The sequence below is a fragment of the Sorex fumeus genome, unplaced genomic scaffold (assembly GCF_029834395.1).
Source record: "Sorex fumeus unplaced genomic scaffold, SorFum_2.1 ptg000094l, whole genome shotgun sequence".
Lineage (NCBI taxonomy): Eukaryota > Metazoa > Chordata > Mammalia > Eulipotyphla > Soricidae > Sorex > Sorex fumeus.
Genome location: NW_026606151.1, coordinates 1032502 through 1041979, shown reverse-complemented (window position 1 = coordinate 1041979; position 9478 = coordinate 1032502). Strand labels below are relative to the sequence as shown.

The window sequence follows — 9478 nt, the reverse complement described above, 5'->3', positions numbered from 1 at the left end:
ACCACATAGCAGACACGGTGAATGCGTGCCCGCCCCTCTCAGTTCCCAGCTTGGCTCAGTCCCAGGAGCCCACACGCCTGTCCCATGGGTATCTTTGCTGCTGGGTACCCAGCAGGTAGCCCGGAGAGTCTGCCTGGAGCTGGAGTCCACAGGCGGCAGCGTGGAAGCCCAGGGCACCTTTTCCCCACACGGCCAGTGGCTTCTGTTTACAGACTCTCAGGTCTAGAGAGTCCCTGCCAGTGTGAGGGCATCCACCTCCTCGGGGCCCCGCCTCTGCCTGCACACACACTGTCACCACACGAAGGACAGGTGGGTCCTGGCGGGGGTGGGGGAGGGGGTGCATGAACCCGGGCAGAGCTCCTACAGCCCACATTGGGGCCCCTCTGGAGTCCCCGTGAGGGGGGACCTTCTCTCCAAGAAGCCGAGAGGCAGCAGGAAGTGGAGGCTGTACTCGTGCCCAGGAGGGGCTGCAGCATGCAGGTGTGTGCATGTTTGTGCTCGTGTGTGTGTGCACGCGTGCACGTGTGCGTGTGGGTTGTCCTTCTGCAGGAACCCACCCTGGCCCACCTCTTTGCAGGGGGAGCATTTCCGTAGCCCAGTCCTGCATGCGTCTGCCCTGAGCGGGAGGGTCCCCCCAGGCTTGTTCCCACTCCCACAGTGACGGGCCGTGTGGGAGCCAACAGCCCCGGGAACCAGACAGACATCCCTGCCCCTCCTCAGGTGACATCCTGTGGCCCAGCCAGGTGGGGACATCTGTGCTGTGCTGGCCAGCCACGGGCAGACCCCCAGGAGCATGCAGAGGGGGTAGGGAGCTGGGCCCTCCCCCGCCAGCCTCTAGGAAGGCAGCCTGGCTCCAGTGCAGGGAACTTTCTAGAAGCGAGCCAACTGGCCCTCTACTCCACCTGCCTCTGCCACCATTCCTCCTGGATGGTGCGTCTGATCTTGCCTGACCCTGGGGAGCTGGCACCGTGTGGGTCAAACTGTTGCCATGACAGGCTGCAGCTAAGAGTATGTCTCAATTAGGCCTCGGTTTCTGTTTCCTTGAGCAGGACTTGCCGTTTCTGGTAAACTCCCAGTTGAGTGATGCACCCAGATAAGAACTGGGCGGTTGGGTCTGGCCAGACATGAGGGGTCGCCGCACCCTCCCTGGAAAAGCCCCAAACTGTTCATTGTTGACCACTGTTGCAATAGGGCAATGCTAAAAATAGACCAGTCCATAAACCGCTTCTTAATTGAACCCTATATGAACTGCTTGTGATTTGGAGCCGGGGTCCTCGTCAAGACTTCACTGCATTGCATGAGACTTGGACCCTAGCTCGAGTTGCAAGAAAGCTCCTTTGCATTATTGTGCGTGCACTTGATCTCTCGGCAAGTAGGGATCTGAACCTTGAGCACAACACCACCCGATATGCACAGCACACCCCCCCTCCTTGGGTCAGCCGGTGCCTGCGGCTCCATTTCCCACCCCCGCCCTCAGTCCCAGCCCAGCCCTGCAACAGCTCTGCTGGCTTCTGCGGGCGCTGATCCCCCACACTCAAATTAGCCCTCCGTCTAGAGAGTTCTGAGCAGTGCCTGGGGAGCCTGAGGGCCACTCTGAGTGACGATTGGCCAGTGGGTCGGGGCATTCTGTGCTGGGTCCCAGGGGTGCAAAGGTGTCCCTGTTCTGTGGTTCCAGGGATCCCCAGGGCTGCGGCTGTGCTTGGGGGCCTCAGAATGTTCTTTTCTGTCTCAAGAAATTAAGCGCATTTGTTGAGACTCAAATCTGGGACAGGAAACCATAGAGAGGTGTGGGCTCTCACCTCTTGGGCCCTGACCTTGGCTTTGCCCCTCACCTACCCGCTGGCCTGCCAGGTGTGACTGACTGACCACTCAGAATTCAAGCAGCATCCCAGAACCCCTGGGCTCTCACATCTGCTCAACAGCTTGGTTGGCTGGAGACCCTCCCCAGCCCCGCCAAAGTCAGTGCTGCACACAGCCCATCCTGGGTCTCTCTGCCTCTCAGTCTTGGCATCCCCACCCACTGCAAGGCGTGCGGAAGCCATGTCCCCACGTTCCGTCCTCCCATGACGGCAGGGTGGGTGCCTGGGCAACAGGCTTTCAGAGGGTCTGGCGATGGGATCCCGGGGCAGTGGGAGAACGGGGAACAGCTTGGGGGAAGTTGGGGAGGTCAGTTCCTTGGGGGATGTCTTCAGGTCTTGCTGGACCAAGAGAGCCCCACTTCCCAGGACAGCTAGATATGTGAGGAGAACAGGTCAGAAGAATTGCATAGCTTAGGGTTTGGACAGGAGTAACAGATGAAATACCAACGAACCAAATACAGAGTCTATTTCTCGATCATGCACAAGACTGCGTGGGGTGGCCTTGGGGTGACGGCAGCTCCCAGCCAGAGACTTCAGATCCCAGTCGTGTCACTACTGCTCTGCTTTGCATGCATTCTGCGCTCACCTCATTGTTTAGGATGGCTGCCTCTGCACCAGCTATCTCATCCTCATCCCACCAGTAGATGAGGGACAAATTAGAATGGCAAAGGAGTCTTGCCAACTATCTTTTTTGTTTTTCTTGTTTTGTGTTTGTTAAGGTAAAGGCCCTCCCGTTGTTCATCGATTTGCTCGAGTGGGCCCAGTAACGTCTCCATTGGAGATTTTGTTGTTACTGTGTTTGGCATATTGAATACATCACGGGTGGCTTGCCAGGCTCTGCCGTGTGGGCGAGATACTCTCGGCAGCTTGCCTGGCTCTCCGAGAGGGGCGGAGGAATTGAACTCGGTTTGGCCATGTTGGCTGTGTGCAAGGCAAACGCCCTACCGCTGTGCTATCGCTCCAGCCATGTTTGTTATGGGTTCACACCGTGGTGCTCAGGGCTTACTCCCAACTCTATTCTCAGGGATCACCTGCGATAAGGTTCAGGGACCATATCAGGTGCTGGGGATTGAACCTGGGTTGACCACGTGCCAGGCAAGTGCCCTACCCATTATACTATCTCTTCGGCCCTTCTGCCAACAATCTTTAAGCAATTTCCTGGGAGTTTCTCCATATCTTCCATAGGCCAGAATGTAGTCACATGACCACTACATGAAAAGTATTTGTGTTTTGATTTTTGCTCCAGAAATCCATCCAAGAAAGGGATAAAGTGATATGGAGCAACTTTCCCCTGGGGTCAGGCCTGTTCCTGCCTGTCCACTCCTGGCTCAGCTGCCAGGGACTCAATACAGGTTCCTGGGGCCAGAGAAAGAGGTGGCACATCAGGGAGGGCACTGGTCTTACATGCAGCCGACCCAGGTTCGATCCCCGACACCCCATGTGGTCCCCTGAGCCCCTGCCAGGGTGAGCAGAGAGCCAGGAGTAAGCCCTGAGACTGCCGGATGTGTTCCTCCTCCCCTCCCCCAACAACAAAACGGAGGTTCCTCTGGGCCAGGGGAGGGGAGGCGGTGTGGTCTGATGGGATGCCTCTGACAGCCACAAAAGGGGTGTCGAGGACTCTGGGAGGTGTCTCTGGGAGGGGAGAAGCCTCCAACCTCCTACAGAGAGAGGGAGGAGCCCGGGGGCGGTCAGGGAGACAGTGCCCCAGGGGCAGCCAGGCGGAGCTGGTTGGACCTTGGGCTCCACTAACCCTCCACTTGGGGCTCAAGGGCTGGGCTGACGGCATCTTCGTGGTCACTGGGGATAGGGGGAGGTCGGAGCTTTGCTTCTCAGCCCCTGGGGTGGTTGCTTTGGGCGCACACGCCTCGTGCTCACCTGTGACTGTAATGAATTTCAGAGAGCCCTACCTCAGGAAGAAGAGCCAGAACGTGAAAAAAAAAATAGTTCAATTAATTTTAATGAAAAAATGATGGTGCATTCTAGCCCGTGCCAAGATACCTAATTTCTCACAGAGAGAAAAACAGCAACTGAACAAGGAAAACAAGTTGATGAGGCAATAAACAGTGACCCAGAACTCAGCACCTGGTCTGGAGGAGAAAGGCCTGGAAAGAGGGTCCGGGGCCCCCACAGGAAGGGCTGGGCAGGGCTGAGGCAGTGAGGGCCAGGTGGGGTGTGTGAGGGAAGAGTTGGGGTATGTGAGGGGGCAGGTGGGGTATGAAGGGACAAGTGGGGTAGGTGTGAGGGGACAGTTGGGATGTGAGGAAGCAGGTGGGGTGTGTGAGGGGGCGAGTGGGGTGTGAGGGGCAGGTGACGTGGGTCTGGGGAAGCGAGTTGCATGTGGGGTGCAGTTGTGGTAGCATGTTCAGGGCTGATGTAGGGTGGCATCCCTGGGGTTCAGGTGAAGTGACAGCTCAGTGGAGGGTGACGCACACAGATGGGCAGTGGCCGGCGGGTCTGAGGGGCCTGGGAAAATGACCCCTCCCAGAACTGCGCCCGAGCACACAGCCCGGCCGTGAGCCGCTGGGTGGGGGGCGGCGGGCGCGTGATTCCACGTGCCAGTCTGTGCCCGGGGTCCAGAGCCGAGCGAGCAGATGGGAGGGAGCCTTCTCTGAAACCGTCTGTGCAAATATCAGGAATGTCTTAGAGAAGATTCCCCTCACGGTGTGGGCCACAGGCTCTCCGAACAACAGGAAGCAGAGGACTGCTGTCTGCAAAGGGCTGACGGTTCAGGGGATGGTGGAGCCTGCAGCCAGGGTCACTGTCTCCCCGCAGGACGCCTGGGTCCCTGGCTTGACGGCTCCCAGGGGAGGACTGGCGGGTGGTCCTCGAGGGCTCGAGGGGCGCCAAGCTGGGAATCAGGAGTGATGGGTGGGCTGAGGGGCTCCACCTGGCCAGTGAGCCGCTTCCTCTCCCCAGGGGGCAGAGATCCCCGAGGAAGATGCAGTGAACTTGGGTCAGTGTCAGGTTTACAGACTCAACCCCAGGACCAGGGATTAAGTCTATAAACCTGTAATCATATGGGGAGGCAAACTTGCCCCCTCTCCACTTTCCTGTTCCCTCTGCAAGACCTGCTCTTGGAATCTAGAGGCCGTTTGCTCTCTGAGAGGAATGGAGGAATTGAACCTGGGTCGGCTGCGTGCAAGGTAAATGCTCTATCCACTGTGCTATCGCTCCAGCCCAATAATAATAATAATAATAATAATAATAATAATAATAATAATAATGAGACCTAAACCACATAGCTTTTGGAGTGTACTCATCATGCTCAAATAGGATTGGTTCTCCTTCGCCTCAGGGGCTGGGCCTGGGTGTGTGTAGCCAATCATCAAGCTTCCCCTGCACAGAGCCAGTCTGCAAATGGGCACATTCTCCCACTGGGGTCAGTGAGACACAAGGTCACTGGGGGGTTTTGGGAAAGAACCCTCTCCACTTTCACTTTCGCTGCCAGCCCAGTTGTATTTCCTGTCACCTGACCTGAAGTCAGATGTGTGTAGCTGTGGGAACACCAGGCTGTCCTAGGTCTGGGTAATACTAGGGAAGGTCTGAAGGCAGAGAGACGGGGCAGGAACGCGACTGTCATCACAACATGAGGCTGCTGGATCCAGCCTTGCCTGAAGCAGCCACTTTGTATTTTTGAAGATTATGTGCGGCCGACCCAGGTTCGATTCCTCCGCCCCTGTTGGAGAGCCCGGCAAGCTACTGAGAGTATTGCACCCGCACAGCAAAGCCTGGCAAGCTACCTTGACGTATTCAACATGCCAAAAACAGTAACAACAAGTCTCACAATATGTTGTGAGACGTTATTGGTGCCTGCTCGAGCAAATCGATGAACAACAGGAGGAGAGTGCTACAGTGGTACATGTGTCCTACCTGTGAAGTTGCAGCTGTACTGCTTCCTGACACTCCTGGTGTCTGTTCCAGAGTATCCAGGGCCATTCCGGCCTGGCTATCGTGGCCAGACCCTGAGGCAGTGAGTGCACAGGGCCCCTGAGGGCCCCGGAGCCACCCTGCAGTCTGAATGCAGAGCCCGTACTTGCTCAGCTCCTCTCTCAAAGCTGCCTGCTCTTGGCGGAACTGTCGATCTGGGGATGTTTCACAAATCCAGAAAAGGCCAGCAGAAGCTGTGTCTCCTTTATTTGAATTTTTTGTCTTTGGGCCACACCCAGCAATGCTCCTGGGTCAGCTCTGCACTCAGGAATTACTCCTCGCAGGCTTAGGGGACCAAGTGGGATGCTGGGGGTCAAACCCAAGTCGGGTGCGTGTCAGGCAGACGCCCTCCCCGCTGCACCACCACTCCATCCTGGCCCACCACATCTTCTTTTAGAGGTGGGGGTCAGCGTTGTGGCTGTCGGTGGCTGCTCCCACACCCACGGTTTCCCTCTCCATGGTTCCGGCTAACACCAAAGGACTCACCCGCCCGCGACTTAGAGCCCATTTGCACTGAACTCTTTTTCAGTGTGTTTTCATTGTCCTGTCTTGTTTTGTCATTGCTGTTCATCTCTTACTGTGCCTAATGTACGACCTCTGCCACAGGCGGGTAGGTATAGGGAAAACCAGAGAAGAAGAGTCTGTTCTAGGCTGGCATGAAGGAGGACGCTCTTGTACGCCGCTGGCCCCAGAGCACGGGCTGCGGGCACCTCCTGGGTCTCTGCCGCGCCGCCAGCCCCAGGCTTCGTGTCTGCCTTCTTGCCAGCCCCTGAGCATGTTTTGCTCTCCGTTGGCAGGTGGACGCCCGCGGGAGGAGGCAGGAAGCCGGCGTTTCCCAGGCCCGGAGTAACATTCGGCTACAGCTCGGCCCGGTGTGCGCGAACAGCTTCTCGTGTTTTGTCCCCAGTCAGAGTTTTCCGTTTTCACATCCGCACCAGAATCCCCGAAACAGGGCTCGGATTCTGGCTCTGCCGAGGAGTCAACAAGTCAACATCTGGAGGGGCAGCTGTGTGTGGTCACCTCCCTCGGAGGGCACTGCTGTGTGCTGAGATCTGGCTCTCCCTGAGCTGGGGGGCGGGACGGGGCCCTAGGGGCATGCCCCACTGTTGGCTGCGCCCACCACTCAGCTTGGCCAGAGCTTGGGGTCCACTGAGTCTGCGGCTGGTAGGAGTGGAAGTGGCCCCACCTGGCTTTTCCTGTCCTGCCAGGTCCTGGTCCTCTGATGAAGGGTCTCTGCCACCAACAAACCCCAGCTGAACACGAGGTCCCTGCGTGATAGATTTCCCTCCCCCCATCCTCCTCCTCCCTCCTCCCTTCCTTCTCCTTCTCTCCTCTCTCTCCCCACCTTCCTTCTCTTTTTACTCCTCCTTTTTCTCCCCCGCCTAGTGGTACTCGGGGTTTATTTCTGGGTTTATTCTGCACTTAGGGATCACTCCTGGCAGGGTTTAAGGGACCATTTGGGGTGTTGGGGGTCAAACTTAGGTTAACCATGTGCCAAACAAGCGCCTTATCTCCTGTACTCTCTCTCCAGCCCCTCATTCTTCAGCTTTTGGTGTGTGGATCATACCCTGCCATGCTCAGGGCCTACTCCCGACTCTGTGCTCCCTCCTGGCCATGCTTGGAACCATCTGGGCTTCTGAGGATCAAGCCTGGGTTGCTCTGTGCAAGGCAAGCGCCCTCCACCCTGCACGAGCTCTCCAGCCCTGGCTTTCACGATGCTTGCTTTTGCTGATCTGAAATGCAGTCATTTCTTTCTTTCTTTCTTTTTTTTTTTTTTTGATGATTGGGAAAGTGCAGCTCCTACTCTGATCTTCCTGGGAGCACCCTCATGGGAGCAGGGAGGGACGGGAGGGCCGTGGGGGGTCTCGGCTGGCATTGCTCAGGTTTTCCTCTTTCTGCCAGGGATTTTATGGGTTTTTTTAATTTATTTTTTTTTTGCCAGTTAGTGTGGGATCAGCATTTGGTCCAGGCTTCCATTAATTGCTTCAGCAAAATGTCAGAACTTCTGCCAACTGCTTGGGAGAGCAACTGAACAAGAGCTTCTCTCAGCTACACCCGTATTGCAAAACACAAGCCCGTTCCTCACCGAGAACCACGGTACCCTCAGAAAGGTCTCCCCTCAGGCTCCTTTATTCTTTCATTTTTGGGCCACACCCGGTGATTCTCAGGGATTACCCCTGGCTCTGCACTCAGGAATCACTCCTGGAGGTGCTTGGAGGACCATAGGGGATGCCGGGGATCGAACCCAGGTCTGTTGCCGGCAAAGCAAGCGCCCTCCCTGCTGCACTAGCTCTCCGGCCCCGGTCCTGTTTCTTCCAACTCCAAATCAGTGAGCTCCTGACCTCTGCTCTCGGCAGGTCTCCCCCTTCCTGATTCCACAGCAGATGGGTCCCCAGTGTGAGTCCTGAGTAGCACTGTAGCACTGTCCTCCCGTTGTTCATCAATTTGCTCAAGCAGGCATCAGTAACATCTCCGTTGTGAGACTTGTTGTTACTGTTTTTGGCATATCCAACACGCCACGGGGAGCTTGCCAGGCTCTGCTGTGCGGGCGAGATACTCTCGGTAGCTTGTTGGGCTCTCCGAGGGGGAGGGAGGAATCGAACCCGGGTCGGGCGTGTAAAAGGCAAACACCCTACCCGCCGTGCTTTGGCTCCCGAGTATCCTAGGAATAAGAGCCAGGCTGGGTGATGGAACAGCTCAGGCGGGCCAGGGAGCTCCTGGGTGCGGAGGGTCCTCCCAGCTCTGGCAACTGCCCCGGAGCGGCCACGTTGGTGGAAACTGCTGCTCCCCGTCCGTGACTTTGCTCTCTCATTCTCGGGACACACTGCTGTGGTGGCTTCAACTGACACTGTAATTCAGTAACTTCAAAATCAATCTCTCACTTCAGACTTCAGCGATTCCAAACACACAGCTCTGTGCAATAAAAGATTCTTTCAGCCTGGTCATATAATGGCCTTGGATTTTATTCTGTGCCCAGAGGCGAACATTTTGATTCGAGTCTGTCATTTCCTGCCTTTAAATTATCCAGTGTTTGCAACAACCAGCCGGCCTGTGGTCCCAGCACCCTGCATCCTTTATAAATTGGCCCGTGGCCGCGGCCAGAGTCTTGTGCTTCGGGCTGGCGCTGGGTCCCAGGCGCCGGGCCGGGCCCGTGATTAGCTGCACTTTGTGGTCCTGCACTACGAGCCCAAGGCTGCACATTTGGGCCCCTAGAACTATGAAAAGCAATTTCAGGAAACTCCTCTCTCTCTCGGGGATGGTCTCGAGTCCCACTTCTGGTCCTAATTTCTGAATTGGTCTTCCTTGGCGGCAAGCTCTAGAAATTGATTTGGAGAAAGGGGATTTACTGGAGAGGTGGTGAGGCGGGTTCCCAGAAAGGAAGGAAAGTTAGAATATGGGGCTCGGGGGGCCAGAGAGACAGGACAGTAGGTAGGATGCCTGCCTTGCACGTGGCTAATCGGGGTTCGATCCCCAGCATCCTGTATGGTCCCTTGAGCCCTGCTAGATAGAAGTGATCCCTGATGCAGGCCATTATGACTTAAGGGACAGGACCCCCATGGGGAAGGACAAACTGAACTCGCCTCAGGACTTAGTTTGGGATTTACAGTAAAAGCCTTGCTTACTCTCTGAGCCCAGAGAAATAAGTTTTGGAATCTATACCTCTTACTGTGTTTATCAAAATAACTGCAAGT

The 9478-nt window shown here is 56.3% G+C and overlaps 1 protein-coding gene across 1 annotated transcript in view; it reads right to left on the bottom strand.

The window, feature by feature from the left end:
- Window positions 1–449: 449 nt before the first annotated feature.
- ITPR3 (inositol 1,4,5-trisphosphate receptor type 3) overlaps window positions 450–9478 on the bottom strand; it is a 278545-nt gene continuing 269516 nt past the window's right edge. The window contains exon 59 of the mRNA XM_056132261.1: window positions 450–467. The gene's annotated coding sequence lies outside the window, so the exon portion shown is untranslated. The remainder of the gene's footprint in view (window positions 468–9478) is intronic.